Source organism: Podarcis raffonei, chromosome 7 (genome assembly GCF_027172205.1).
Source record: "Podarcis raffonei isolate rPodRaf1 chromosome 7, rPodRaf1.pri, whole genome shotgun sequence".
NCBI lineage: Eukaryota > Metazoa > Chordata > Lepidosauria > Squamata > Lacertidae > Podarcis > Podarcis raffonei.
In genome coordinates, this window is record NC_070608.1 from 88,359,277 (window position 1) to 88,374,672 (window position 15,396).

Below are 15,396 nucleotides of genomic sequence, written 5' to 3' on the forward strand. Positions count from 1 at the left end.
AAGGAGGGCTTTTACAGTATACTTTTGGTATACATACTGTTTTGAGGTGCTTTTTGGGGGGTGGGGTGGGGGTAGGCTGTATGCCTGAGTCTTATATCCAACAAGGATCCAATTGCTGGAATAGGCATACAAGTTTCTTGCTAATGGCCCCTAAGCATGGATCATTAAATAACAAAATAAATGGCTCTCTGCCAGAGGACAAATGGGGGAGCCCCTCCCTCAACTGTCAAAGCTAGAGTAGAGATGTGTGAACTAGAAGCAGGAAGCAGGAAGCAGGCTGGACAGCTGAGAGACAGAGGACTCAGCTACCCTAGAAAAGAAAAGGCGCTTTATATGAGTTACCACACTGTGACACCAGATGGCACTGTGGAGTCCCGTCGTTTGCCAATGGGATTTCCCTTTAAGAAGTTTACAATGCATTTAACAGAATTGTGTTATTTTTGCTGTGTCTAGATCCAGCCAGAGTGAGCCCTGATTTCTGCTGGAATTGAACAATATTAACTTCCTGTAAGAAAGAACTGGTGTGCAGCAGCAAGAATACTCATTGCAAAGTATTGGAAGACACAAGAATTACCCACCTTGGAAGAATGGCAGATGCAAGTAATCAACTATATGGAAATGGCTGAGATGACTGGCAGAATCCGAGACCAGGGAGAAGAGTTGGTGGAAGAAGATTGGAGGAAATTTAAAATTTATTTACAGAAGTATTGTAAAATGTATGAATGCTGATGACATTGAATTAAAATGAAGGGGTTCTAGTAATAAGAGATAAAAATTTGAAACTTGGGAGGTAAAATATATAAGGATAAAGTAGTAGGATACGAATTTGCTGAACTAATTGTTAAAAAGGGATATAAAAAAGGGAGGCGTGAGGAAGTCAGGAAAATAAGTTAATTGAAGATGAATAATTAGAAAAGAGTGATGTGTGTTTTTCTTATTCTATTTTTGTGTGTGTTGATTGTTCTTTTTTCCCTCTTGTTAAATGTTTGTATTTTATGTATTGTGAAAGTTTGTATTGTTGTGTTTTATATTTTTTCTGTGTTTTTATTGTTCTATTTTTCTATTGTTAAACTTAATAAAATATTATTATTATTATTTTAAAAAAAGAAAGAACTGGTGTGACAACCATAGAGAGAATATGGGGCACAACACAAACTGAGAAATAAGAGGTAAAGCCAAGACTTTATGTTGGGGATTCACGAGTATTCTGTAGTTTGCTCCAAAAGAAGCTGATCTTTTGAAGGTGCTCAGTTTGAGCTGCTACAACTTACCTGACACCTTTCCCACCTCCTCTTCCAACATTCCCCCAATCTAACAACTTACCTTTGGGGCAGGGGCGATGGCAGCAGTGGTAGCAGTGGGCACTTCAAGGACCCTGGGATGGGCTTAGAGGACTAAAGATGCTCTGCTGGGGCTTGCAAGCATCTGCCACCACTCCAGTTTTTGAGTTTGGGGCTCAGTGAAGGGGATGGTGGCTGTAGAGGCAAGATTTACATGAAGAGAGCTGTGCTTGCCTTGACCCTGGTTTTTTTGAGTGCCCTGTTTGAATGAACATAACATCCCTACTTTTATGCCTGGCTGTCATAGGTGATGGCGATGTCATCAAGGAGATGGAAATGGAGTGAGTAGTTTAGTTTGGTAGTTAGGCCTATTCATTCATTTTAAAGCAACATCTCTTCCTACAAATTTATGGAACATAGTTGCTCCACATGTCCTCACTTTCAGCTTGCCTCAAGAGAAGGATGGGTTTATCACCATCTCATAAGGTAAAGGTAAAGGTACCCCTGACCATTAGGTCCAGTCGCGGACGACCCTGGGGTTGTGGCGCTCATCTCACTTTATTGGCTGAGGGAGCCAGCGTACAGCTTCTGGGTCATGTGGCCAGCATGACTAAGCCACTTCTGGCGAACCAGAGCAGCGCACAGAAATGCCGTTTACCTTCCCGCCAGAGCAGTACCTATTTATCTACTTGCACTTTGATGTGCTTTTGAACTGCTAGGTTGGCAGGAGCAGGGACTGAGCAATGGGAGCTCACCCCGTCGCGGGGATTTGAACCACCGACCTTCTGATCGGCAAGTCCTAGGCTCTGTGGTTTAACCCACAGCACCACCAGCGTCCCATCTCATAGAACCCTATAATTGTAGAGTTGGAAGGGACCCTGAGGGTCATCTAACCCAATGCAGGAATTTCAACCTCAACATGCTGGAAACTGAACTGTTTGTGTTTCATCACAGTCTTCCTCACTTTGATTATACTCCGAATCCGCTAAGATTTTCATACATTTTGTCACCTGAACATGATATATTGGTTTTATCTCAGGTCTGTTATAAACTACAGAGTTTGATGTTTTTCTTTCTCTCCAATTTTCAAACACAGAGACACTAGAACATCTAAACAAGAGTTCTCAAGAACAATATTATAAATTGTGTTCACTAATTTGTGTATTTTTGTTAACCCTAGTAAAAGGTCTTGCTCCCCCCCCCCTTTACTGGCCCAACACAACTTTTGTCTAACATACACTTCATCCACAACAAATCACCTGCTGATCTATATCTATTAGATGCTATGTTCTTCGCTGTATCTTATTTTTCTCCTGTGTAAAAGATTGCTGCACATCAATAACATGGCAACTCCCACAGGAAAGTATTCCAGAACGTTTCTACCAGTTTTTCCCTTCCCTGTTTTGCCTTGTGGTCAAATTGGGTCAGCTCTGCTACTTTTTCATTATTGTGATCAGGACATGGCAAGAACGTCCACCAAAGAAGCAAGAATTTGGCCTTGCTTTGCTTGTAATTGGAAACAAGACTGTTGTTGCTTTAGGAGCCTGATTTGGTACCAGACCAGTTTTTCATTAAAACTGAATAGGCAGCAAAAAGGATTTACTTGGTAATTTTATTGCTGTGCTATTGGAAGGATTCCCACTGCTGGTCTGGACGTTGCACTAAAGCAGGGGGCAGGGATGACTTTGAATTGCCACTGCAACTGGTTCTGATCTTGTTAGCAGTGAAATGGAAGGAGGCTGCAAGGACAGTAAAAGCCTTTCTTTCAAAGACTTCTGCATCAAGCCCTTAAATTCTCCTTCTTCTGGCAATGGAATATCATTTGTTCCTTGCTAGAAAGGACAACATCATCAACAGCAGCAAAGTAGAATCCATAGGTGCAAAATCAATGGGGATTATTCAGAGAACAGAAATACCTATTGAAGAGTACAAGTTGAATTTGGGATGATTTATCATCATCATCATCATCTATTACATTCCTTCCTTCCTTCCCTGACAGGACTCAAGGTAGCTTACAGATAAAATAAGAGTAGCTAAAAACTTAGGGAAAAACAATAATTTAAAAACAATTAAACATACACACCCACTGCCAGCTCCCCTGTGACACACGTGCTATTTTTAATAACAATTTTATTGAAAGTTTTTTAAAAACATTAAACAATAAAACTCAAAGTCATTTATAAGAAAATATGAAACACAATTGTACAGGGGAAAGAAAAAGAGAAAAGAATAGAGAAGGACTAACTTATAAGACAGTTTATCACATGCACGTTATGCATATCGTATCATGTATCCACATATAGCAAGGCAGATCCCCCCAGTTCTCACCTGGGCGCCTCCCTCTTCGCCCAGTCTCCCCCTCTGAGAGATCCTTCCTGCCCTGCCTTTCTTGCAGGTACCTCCCACCTCCACGTCCCCTTCCTGTGTGGGCCCTCCTTGATTTGTAATAAAGGAATCTTGATATAAAAGATACTAAAATATATAAAAAGAAAAAGGAATTCCTGCTTCCCTGTCTGACAGTCATCTATAACAACTATTCTGAATATTTAACATATGCACTCCAGAATAAAATCCAGCCAGTTTCCCCTTCAGCAAGATGCCAATTTCCTAGATTCCCAAGTTGAGCCCTAAAATTTTAACCACTCAGACAGCACAATATGACCCTTATAATAATTTTCCAATAATCCAAATTAGCATTCCTCCTGTTTCTATATCCAGTTTCTTCTAAAGCCTCTTTAAAACAGTTCCAACAAATCTCAGCCAAGTCATGATCTAAAATTCTTGTCTATTTTAATGTTCATCCAATCATGCTGCTGCTGCTGCTGCTGCTGCTTCTTCTTCTTCTTCTTCTTCTTCTTCTTCTTCTTCTTCTTCTTCTTCTTCTTCTTCTTCTTCTTCTTCTTCTTCCTTTCCCCCTAAAATATTTGAACACTTTAATCCACTGTGGCGGGGTGGGAGGCACCTTAGTTCACTTTTCTCAAAGTTACCCTCCTAGGGAAACATAACTTGTGTCGCCAACAATTTCAGGAAACTCTTCCATGCCAAGATCTCCCACACCAGTTTAGCCAAACTGAGCATTTCCATAGAGCTATTTCTCTCTTGCTCCATTGCTCATACTGGCCACCAATTCCTCTCTGCTGGAAGTTCCCATACCTCCCCAAGAGAACTTTCTGGCACCTCCATCGAGTCATCCACAACCACTCCCAGTTCATGATCGCACAGTCCACTTGTTCTATTTTTTGCCTTATCTCTTGGGTCTCCTGTTTAGTTTCTTCTTCCCCCTCCCTCACCATGTAATTCCAATATCTCTCATCCTCCTTGTCCATTCTCCAGTGCTGCTACAAGCTGCTCAAGGGTGGAGGCCGGCACTGGTGGCCATGGGATGCTGTCTCGCAGCTGCCACTGCTCAGGACCAGCTCCAGCTTCTCCTCCTCCCTGAGCTCAGTGGCACTGGTGGGAGAAATGGGGACATTCCAGGATCAAATCAGAAGCTGGGATGATTTTCGTAATTCCAGGACTGTCCCTGGAAAATAGGACACTTGGAGGGTATGCTGTCCTGCTGTAAATATTCCCAGCTGCTGGTCCATGGAGCTAACTAATAAATTATGGATGCCTGGAAGAGGCAAGTGGGTGAAGGTTAAGCTATGTGTGGTAGCTACTTTCACACATACCAACTTACAATTTTCAAAGATCCCTATTGGCAAAATATTTATTTTAAAATCCAGTCAATGCCTATAGGGTGGAGGGAGAGGCCATCAGTTTCAGAACAATTTCTTGTCATAAAATTGCTATGTCTGACCTTGGACATCTGACTGTCCTTCGTCTTCCCATCTATGTCAAAGAGATTCTTTTTGTACTTGCTAGCTGAGTTGTTGCATTCTGGCAATCAGAGGCAATTATTAAGACAGATTGGGTTGTTTCCCGTCCCTCTTTGTAGGCCCAGATGTAAAAGGAAGAAGTGGCGTGAGATATTCACAGTCCCCTTACAGAGATATTCATAGCTTTTTATCCACCTTCATTTTTTGTGTTGCTCTGTGAGGTTCCTCTCCTTGAATCCTTCCTCTTTAGCCCTTTCTATCTTCAAATCCCTGTCTGCTTCCCTTGTTTTGTTGTCTTCTAGCTACTCTTCCACCACTCTGTTCCAGGGGTACATACTCCATGGATTCAGTGACTACTTATCCCCCAGATCCTATTACTGAGAGAGCCAGTGTGGTGTAGTGGTTAAGAGCGGTGGACTCGTAATCTGGTGAACCGGGTTTGATTCCCCGCTCCTCCACATGCAGCTGCTGGGTGACCTTGGGCCAGTCACACTTCTCTGAAGTCTCTCTGCTCCACTCACCTCACAGAGTGTTTGTTGTAGGGGAGGAAGGGAAAGGAGAATGTTAGCCGCTTTGAGACTCCTTCAGGTAGTGATAAACCGGGATATCAAATCCAAACTCTTCTTCTCTTCTATCCCTTAGATCACATACAGCTAAGATATTCAGTGGTGCTTAGTAACTTAAAACTAAATTTTCCTGGTTTGAGACGCCTACTTCCATCAGAAAAAGACTTTTCTGTTTAGGGTTGCCATACATCTGGAATTTCCAGGACATATTAGGAACACTGCTCAACAACTTTTCACTGTTTGAAATTCAGCAACCCTATTTTCAGTTCCTTTACAGGACCTGCACTGTTAATCAACATGCTGTCACTGCAAAGTGTGCAGTTAGTTGTTGCATTCAAGAATTGCTGTTGCAGAGAAACCACTCATGGCTCCTTTGCAAAATATTCCTTAGAGCAAAGATGTGGAGTTTGTGACCTTCCAGATGTTGGACTGCAACTCCCATCATCCTGACCATTGTACACACTGGCGGGGGCCGATGGAAGTTGGGAGTCCAACAACATATAGGAGATCAACAATTCCCCATCCCTGCCCTAGAAACACATTCATAAAAGGTATTGACTTCCACTGAATTGGGCCATTGCCTCATTTAGCTCAGTATTATTTATCTACACTGACTAGCAAAAAGCTTTCCAGGGTTTCAGGCAGGGGTCCCAAATAAAATAGGTTGGGGAAAATCAGGCTCCAAACTGCTCCATATGGAGTTGCAGACACTGCATTTTGACGTTTTAGGGCAGGTGGCTCAATTGTCCCCTTTCCATGCCCACTACTTCCTCAATGATTGCATTTCTTTTCCAGGTTGTAACTATTTTCAGTGCACTCTAGAATGGCGAAGCTTTTCTGTTTTCTTTGATCTCTCAGATTTGCACAAAACCAGAAAACAGCACAAGCAAATCTTTTGCACACTTCTTGGGTCTAATTGAAATGGAGGGAAAGTGGATTAACAGCTAAATGATGCTCAAATGTAGAGAAGCCCATAGTCTCCTGCACAACTTTAAAGGCAAGCAATGGCTTCTGATTGCAGAGATACAATGATGAGTATTTGAAGTAAGGAAGGGAGTTTCTACAAGTCAGTGAGCCATGGCTTGGCTATGGCTACCTAGCAGGCCTCAGAGGCACCAAGTTCCACCCAACATTGGAGGGCACCATGTGTGCAACCCCAGCCCCTCAAGATTGGGGGGGGCGAAGACACCTCAGCTCTGTGGAGTTGGCACCTATGGCGGAACTGCAGCTGAGGTGATGATTGAACCAAGGACTTTCCAGGTCATAGCTTGTAATCTTAAGTAAGGCTGGACTGAATGCTGTTAGATGGGGACACTGGTTCACCACAGCAGGGGTGCCCCATCCAGGACTGGCCCAAGTCATTATGGCATCAGAGGTGAATCACAAAATGGTGCCCCTCCCCACAGGAAGAAGTGGTGAGTGAAGATCTACATAGGAATAAGGAGGGGATAAAGTTTTGCATCAGGAACAAGGGAGAAGTGAAACTCTACACTGGGAACAAGGTGGGGAATCAAATCAGCCTTACTCAACAGTTGAAATGGGAATCAAAGGCTGTTGCGAGGTTGGGGAGGGGCCTGCTCTGAATGTTGCTGGGGGGTTGCAGAGCCCATGAGACCCTAGTGGGCCAGCGCTGGCACCACCTCATGAAACATATCTGAAAAAGCTCAGGCCTCTTCTTAGCTATTATGCAGCATTGTTATGCGGGAAGTCTAGTTGTGAATAGCTGAGATGTGTGAATAGAGATAAAATTAAGAAAGAGAAAGGAGAGGTGCAGATTATTGAATATCATTCTTACATGGAATCACAAAGCCAAGCTAAGTCACATGTCCATTTATGCAAGGTGATGAATGAACAAAGTTGCATTTTGTGGTCAAGGCTTCCCAGCAATGGAGGCTCTCGATTCCAAGCCAAGAAACAAAGTGGCTGGAAATGACTGAGTTTTGTGGAGCTCTTCTAAATTAAATGTAATTTGGAATGCAGTTCCAAGTATAATTATCCATTGAAAGGGATGGGTCATGCCAGGAAGTTAAAGAACGGTTGCTCGGGCAGCAAACTTCATATGACGCCTGGAAACAGGAGGAGGGTTCGGGCAGGAATGCTGTGGACACGGAAGAGATGCCCAGAGAGGGCTCCTGTGCCTTTAAATCTTAAGGGCTCCCAAGAATGCTTTTCCTGTTTCAAAACATCCCAGTGATTAGAGGATCTAAAATATTTACAGATTGGCAAAGAACCCTGTCGAAATTCATATGGCAGGGCAAAAGGCCAAGAATTAGATTCAAAATCCTTACAGATCGGAAAGAAAGAGGGGGCTTCTCAGTACCTAACCTGAAGTTATATTTTGAGGCTGCCAGCCTTTGTTGGATTAAAGACTGGATTAATCTGGAAAACACCGACCTGTTGGACCTAGAGGGGTTCGACAATAGGTTCGGCTGGCATGCCTATTTATGGCAGAATAAAGAGAAGATACATAAAGGATTCTCAAATCATATTATTAGAGGACCCCTACTCGAAGTGTGGGAAAGAAATAAAAAACTCCTAGAATGGAAGACGCCCTGGTGGTTATCACCAATTGATATTCTAATAACAAAAAAGGCAAATATGGAGGGAGAAAGGCTGACTTATGAGGACCTACTGATAAGATCAGAAAATGGATGGAAGATGAGACCTTACGAGGAGTTGAAAGACAAATTAACGGGTTGGTTACAATTCTATCAAATAAATGCAGTATGGAGAGATGATAAAAAAGTAGGAATGAATGAAAAGAAATCTAAGTTTCAGATAGAGATAATCGAAGGCAAATCCAAATTATTATCCAAAATGTATAACATATTACTAGAGTGGGATACCAAAGATGAGGAAATAAAGGGGGTAATGACGAGATGGGCAATGGATCTGGGGTATAATATAGAGTATGACAAATGGCAGAAATTATGGACTAGTGGAATGAAATTTACAGCATGTGTAACACTCAGGGAAAATTTAGAAAAGATGATGTACAGGTGGTACATTACCCCAGCAAAGTTGGGGAAAATGTACAAAACTGGGAATAAGAACTGCTGGAAGTACAAGGTTAAAGAAGGTAACTTTTTCCACATGTGGTGGACATGCGAGGAAATGAAGAAATATTGGGAACATATTTATAATGAGTTAAAAAAAATATTTAAATATACATTCCCTAAAAGACCGGAAGCATTTCTACTAGGGATAATTGGGGATGAAGTCAAAAACGAAGATAAGACATTATTTCAGTATGCCACAGCTGCCGCCAGATTATTAATTGCCCAAAATTGGAAAAATCAAGATATCCCATCAATTAGAGAGTGGCAAACAAAATTATTTGAATTTGTTGAACTTGCAGAAATGACTCAAAAAATCAGAAACCAAAAAAATACAAAGTTTATAAATGACTGGAACAAATTTATGATATACATTGAAGGGAATTACAGAAGCCTAAAAACTATAACAGATTTGATATAAACCTTACGACGTGTAAACTATTAACAATTATTAGCTGCGGGGAAAATAAATTATGTATATTAAGAAGCCTGAAAGCGGGAGGGATGGAGGTCAATAGAGCGTAGAAGAATGATTTAAGTTCTTGAGATATAAAGAGATAATTGTGAGGACAAAGAATTGTAACGGAAATAGATAATACTTATGTTATGTTTAGATATTTGTTTTGTATTTTTCTCTTTTTTTGTAACTGTGAAGTTATTTCTCTTTTTGGTTATTTATATGAAACTTAATAAAAAGAAGTTAAAAAAATAAATAAATCTTAAGGGCTCCCAGGGGGTTGGTAACAGTGGCCTTCAGACCAAAAAAGGTTAGGAGGGGGAAATCCAGCCTTCAACCAATGCAACAGTATAAGGGTGGAGGAGTGCTTTCGGTGACGCCTCCCTTTCCATGGGATTTTTACAATTTAGGGTCTAGAGGTAGAAGCCCCGATATGATCAGTGAGAGGGGAAATGAAACAAATCCATTCCTAGGAGAGATGAAAACCAAATCCTCTATGAAGGAGGGAAAGATGAAACAAGCCCCGGTGCCCAAGGATTAAGACATTCTGGGAGATGATCTATAATGAAATGAAAAAGGTATTTAAATATACCTTCCTGAAGAAACCAGAGGCCTTTCTCCTGGGCATGGTCGGCCAATTGGTGACAAAGAAGGATAGAACTTTCTTTATGTATGCTACAACAGCAGCCAGAATACTTATCGTAAAGTATTGGAAGACACAAGATTTACCCACCCGGGAAGAATGGCAGATGAAGTTGATGGACTACATGGAACTGGCGGAAATGACTGGCAGAATCCGAGACCAGGGAGAAGAGTCGGTGGAAGAAGATTGGAAAAAATTTAAAGACTATTTACAGAAACACTGTAAAATTAATGAATGTTAGAAGGATGCTGGAATGAAGTTATATGGCTTTAGCAGAAATGTTATAAAGAATTAAGTAAAAATAGACTGTTAATGGGCCAAAGGAGAAAGAATAAGGTTAGATTGTGTTGAGATAAATTATAGGACAAAAACTGAGAAAGATGGAAAGGATTTGCTGAAATAGCTAACTGAACTAGAATACAAAAAAGGAAGGTGTGAGGAGGTCGTCGAAACAAGTAAATGAAAGATGAGATATGGAAATATTGGATGTGTTTTTAATTGTTTCTGTTTTTGTTTTTGTTTTGTTAAGATAAGTAGTGTTGTTGTTTTTCTATGTATTGTATTGTTTTGCTTTGTTTAACTCTTTTTCTTCCTTTTGTAATCTTTAAACTCTTAATAAATATTACTTTTAAAAAAAAAAAAGATGAAACAAGCCCTGGACCACATTGAGCCAGATTCTCTCTAGAGAGACTCCCTCTCACTGCAGAATGTGAGCAGCTGAACTGGTGGCCCTGAGTCTTTGTCCGTCGCCCACTCTGTTAGTGGCACCTCCAGCCCTTGAGCGACACGAGGGGACCAGGGCAGAAGGATGCTGGCAAGGTGAGAGGAAAAGATCTGGCTCTGCTGAGGTCTCCCTTCACCTCTCTTTCTGTTTCTGGGCTACTGGTAGCCCCTACAGGATGGGGCACAATGGTAGCCCTAATTCTTTTGTTTCGCATTTATTTATACATCCATTTAAATGTTTCTCGCCTTTCTTTCCTTTTTAAAAATAAAAAATGGCTAACAATGAAAAGACAATATGGTTGCCATATTTTAAAAAGTATTAACCAGGACACCACGAACGTTGTTGACCTTTTTTTTAGACATCAATTCCACCTTTGAAATCCTGGGAATGACCAGGGAAATCAAGACATGTGGCAGCCCTAAATAATCAAAACAACAATTGCATCAACAACATAGTGAGCATAGTGGTGCAAGTGGAAAATGTAGACCAGTCAGTGTCTGAAAATGCAATGTCTTGACTTGGCAGAGAAATTAAACTGGAGATAAGGCCATGACTGAAAAGGCCCTGCTCCTTCTGTGCATCTACTGCGCCTGAATCAATGGCGGAAGCTGGAGCAGGCTCTCTTCTGTTGCTCAGAGTGCATGGAGTGGGGGGTGGGCCTTAGGGAAGAAGCAGGCCTTCAGATACCTAAATCCCAAGCTATTTAGGGTTTCAAAGGGAAGAACTGGCACCTTTAATTGCGGCCAGAAACAGATGGGTAGCCAATGGAGATCAAAGATAGAGTAATACGCTCCATCTAGCCAACACCAGAAAATCTACCAGTGGCACTGTGCACCAGTAGAAGTTTCCAGGCACTTCTCAAGCACAACACTAGGGAGAATATTTTACAGTATTCCAGGCTAGAGGTTACTTAAACTTAGATGGATATAGGCAGGTCTGTTTTCTCCAGAATATAATACAGTTAGCTGAAGCTGATCAACCAAAAGCAGTGTCAGATCCAAGAGTACCCAAGCTACAAACCTGCATCTTCAGGGACAGTGCAGGCTATAGACCTATCACTGGACCAACTTGTAACAAGAGTGTTTCTATCTTAACTGGATTAAGTTTCACTTTGATCACCCATATCCAGTCCCTCACTGTTCCAAGTTTCTACCACTTCCCTATAATCTTATAAATATGAGGTACAGTTGACTATCACTAACATGCTGACATAAGTGCCAGATCCAGAAGGGCCCTGGGTGCTCTAGACACCACAAAATTCCTGCTGAGGGGGCTGGGGACCCACAAATTATGGCGGCAGGTGCACAGGGCACACGTGTCTGACATAAGCACACCTGGTGGCATGGGGTGGGTGGGTGCTGACGTCACTCCTGCACACCACCGGGTGTGCTGACATCACCACACCTATCCCCACGGAGTGTGGCCCTGGGCACCCAGGGTCATGAGGGCAAGCTGGCGTTGCTGCATGCTGATCAGTCCAAATATCTGAATAATTTCACTCAGTGGTTTGTCTGGATGATTTGAAAAAAGGCTGAGTGGAGTCACACTCACTCTCTCTGTCTCCTGATGCAATTGTCCCCAAGGCTAATGTTGACCCACAACTGGGCCAGAACCACTGAAAGAGATCTAGATGGAAAATTTGAGGTGGGGAGTCAGAGAGGTCCAAGGTAATTTTTCCACAGAGTGTGTACTGCTGCTTGTTTCAGTACAGTTGAAGGTATTGCTGTCCATGTAGACAGGCCCAACCAGGTTATCTTAATTTATTAATTTGGAGGCACAAGGGTCAAGCACACACATGATCAGCCTCATCTCTGAATGAATCCTGTTCACATACTCAACTAGTATCCAGCTAAAGTGCAGATTGGCACCTGACCTATCCTGAAAACATAAAACACCATCTTAGGTGGATTGCTTGGCCACAACTCAGGGGTCTGCTAACAAATTATTTTTCCCAGTCTTGCAGATATTACTTACATTAAAATGTCCTTCCTAACACAATCCTTTTGCTATTCCATTATATTTGACATGCTGCTGACAGGATAGGAACATTAAAAATAAAGGTTGAAATTGTATTTTACAGAGACAATGGAGATGCCTTCCTACTGCATTTCTTAGATGCCTTCAAATTACACATTCATTGTATGAGCACATAATGAGACCAGATTAAATCACAGGCAAAATTTGTGTGCCTATATAAAGAAAAGTCTGGTGGAGTTCCAGCTACAACAGAAGCATAACATGTCTGTGACATGAAACTGAATGCATTTCTTGAACAACATGAACACAGTTTTCAGGAAAAATCCATTGTAGCGCATTTTGCCTTAGGCAGGAGAAATTCTGCCGTATACATTATTCATTTCCTTCAGTAGCTGACACATTTCCTTTTACCACTTGCAAAATGTCACAGTCTGGTTTGTAAAGGTGAAATGAGCAGATACTGAATCTGTACTGTTAAGATTCAGAGAAGGGGGTGGGGCGGGTGGAATTGGACTCAAGTATGGCTAAAGCAATTAAAATATTCTTTTGTTACAAAATAATACATCTGCATTGCTGCTTGTAGAGACATCTCTTTAAGATGTATTTGAATACCAGCCCTATAGCTGCAGAACTGCCCTTCCTGTATCATCTCCATTTCTAGTCTGACAAAAAAATAACAGCCAGATGTAAATGTTAATGTAGCAATTAAAATTATGATGTGATGTCAAAGCAGCCACATCCATTTAAGGTCATAACCCTTTAAATCTTGTAAAATTGCACTGAATCTTTCTAAAGTGGGGGGAACCTGTAACTTAGCACAGCCTTTTTTAATGCACTAGACTAAAACAACACACACACACACACACCACTACCACAGATCAGGGTGCAGCATCAGAATCTTCCATGGTCCAGCTGCAGTCATATTGCTTCACCTTCCTTGCACATCTCCATGACAACCATGTAATTTGGATGCTATACTACTGAACTGATGCTGAAATACAGTTGTGCTATAAAATACAGAATGCATCAGAGTTCTTGTGAAGGAAGACAGTCCTATTCATGATGGCTGGTAACTTAAGATTTATTGGGTGTGGGTGTTTTAAAAAAAACAAAGCTGGTAAAGTGATTTGATTGTCTGTTTCTAATTGTTACCCACCCTGAGCCTTTGAGGACAGAGTGCGCTAAGCAGCCACATAATTACATGAACATAATTTCCAGGCTTCCTTCCCAGAATTCAGATATATAAATAATAATTAATCTCATCCCTGGATGATTCAAGGATTGTGAAATCAATTAGAATGAAATACAATTGTGCTTGATTAGGACAATAATCTTTACATTCCACATTCTCTCTCTAGGAACACACTCAGGAAATGCTTACCTCGGGACCCAAGGATGCACACTAGAGACATCAAGAGATAAATCAAATCCTAGTGATTGCAGCTTTAAGCTAATACATCACATATGAATGACCATAACACTAACAAAATGCCATTCCAAGAACAATATTGCATAGGATGCTACAGAGATGCATGGATATAGGATGAAAATGAACACACTGTGATTCTACTTACCAGAGCTAAAAGGTTTCCCTTACAAGTGCAGCTTGTTTTTCCCTCAACAATCCATGCAAAATCGCCAGCAGCTACATATAAGGAGACATTCCAGCCCCATGCCTTCTCAGACTTCCCTTTATTGTCTCCCCCCTCGCCACTTGCAATGGGTTACGCCTCCCCAGCTTTCCTTCAGGTATCAAAAGATTGCTAGGAAGCAGGTTGCAGGAAAGAAGGGAGGGGAGAAAGAGGAGGGGGTCGAGAGAGGAGCCTGAGCAGGAATGATGGAGCCTGCCTTCAGCGAAAGAGCAGGGGAGAGACCTGATGCTCAAGCCTTTGGGTGAATGTATGCCGAAAGGCCAGCTAACACTTTAGAAAGAAGATGCTCCAGCCACTGTGAGCAAATTGCTAAGCATATTTAACATTTTCCTCAAAGATCTGAGAGCTGGCTCTGCTTCTGCTAGCCAATCAGATACATTGAAACTGGACCTTGGAAATCCCTGCCAAACAGGCAGGCTGTCTTTAAGAAAATGGGATGCATACAAACCAACAACCTCAATAAAACTCCCAAGAATATCTTTAGATGGCCTATCCATCCTCTTTCCTACCCACCCTAACCACAAAAGAAAGCTTTCATTTAGCTTTTAAGGCTTTGTTTTCCCTTTGTGTTGCTGTTTCCTGTTAGGTTGTCTTTGTAAGCTGAACTGTGAACCTTTTCGCCTGTTTTTGAACACAGAACATTCATGTTCAGTGCAATTTCATCTCCACAAGATGCTGTACATGCTAATATTTTGCCTCACCTTGCGTACAGGGAAGAGAAAAGGAAGTCACAGAAAGCATCCCAGACTGTGTGAATTGTGCGTTCATTGTAGTATGCATGAAATGTGCACACTGAGAGTGACGCTGGACTGGAGAAGACTTTTTCCAAGAGGTAGAAAGGAACAGGGTCCTGAACGTGAGCACAGCAGAGGAGCAAAACACTTCAAAACACAATGTTGCTTCTTCAAGGTATTTCTTTATCAATGGCTCCATTTTGTCTTATCTCCACCTCAAAGTCAATTGGCTCAGCTGGATGGGATATTAAGGAATAGGGTAAATTTGGGCAGATTTTGTTATGTGTGGAAACATTTAGATGATCTCTTCTTCTTCTTCTTCTTCTTCTTCTTCTTCATCATCATCTGAAGTGACCTTTGAGTTATCAGAGGTATTGAAGGCTTCCAAGTCACCCTATCTGTACCTCCCAGGCCTTTGGGCTTGTCCCAACTGCTGCTTGTCCCATGCCCAAAAAGCATGGGTCTGAGTGGTTTTCCACTTGTCATGCA

General features: G+C 41.7%; 1 protein-coding gene across 3 annotated transcripts in view; it reads right to left on the reverse strand.

Annotated features, from left to right (window-relative positions):
- Positions 1 to 14,554, reverse strand: part of PSD2 (pleckstrin and Sec7 domain containing 2) — a 55,387-nt gene extending 40,833 nt beyond the window's left edge. For 2 of the 3 annotated variants that reach the window (XR_008331653.1, XM_053397480.1), the window contains exon 1: positions 14,096 to 14,554. The gene's annotated coding sequence lies outside the window, so the exon portion shown is untranslated. The remainder of the gene's footprint in view (positions 1 to 14,095) is intronic. The other variant, XM_053397479.1, reaches the window with a different exon arrangement.
- Between the last annotated feature and the right edge of the window lie 842 nt (positions 14,555 to 15,396).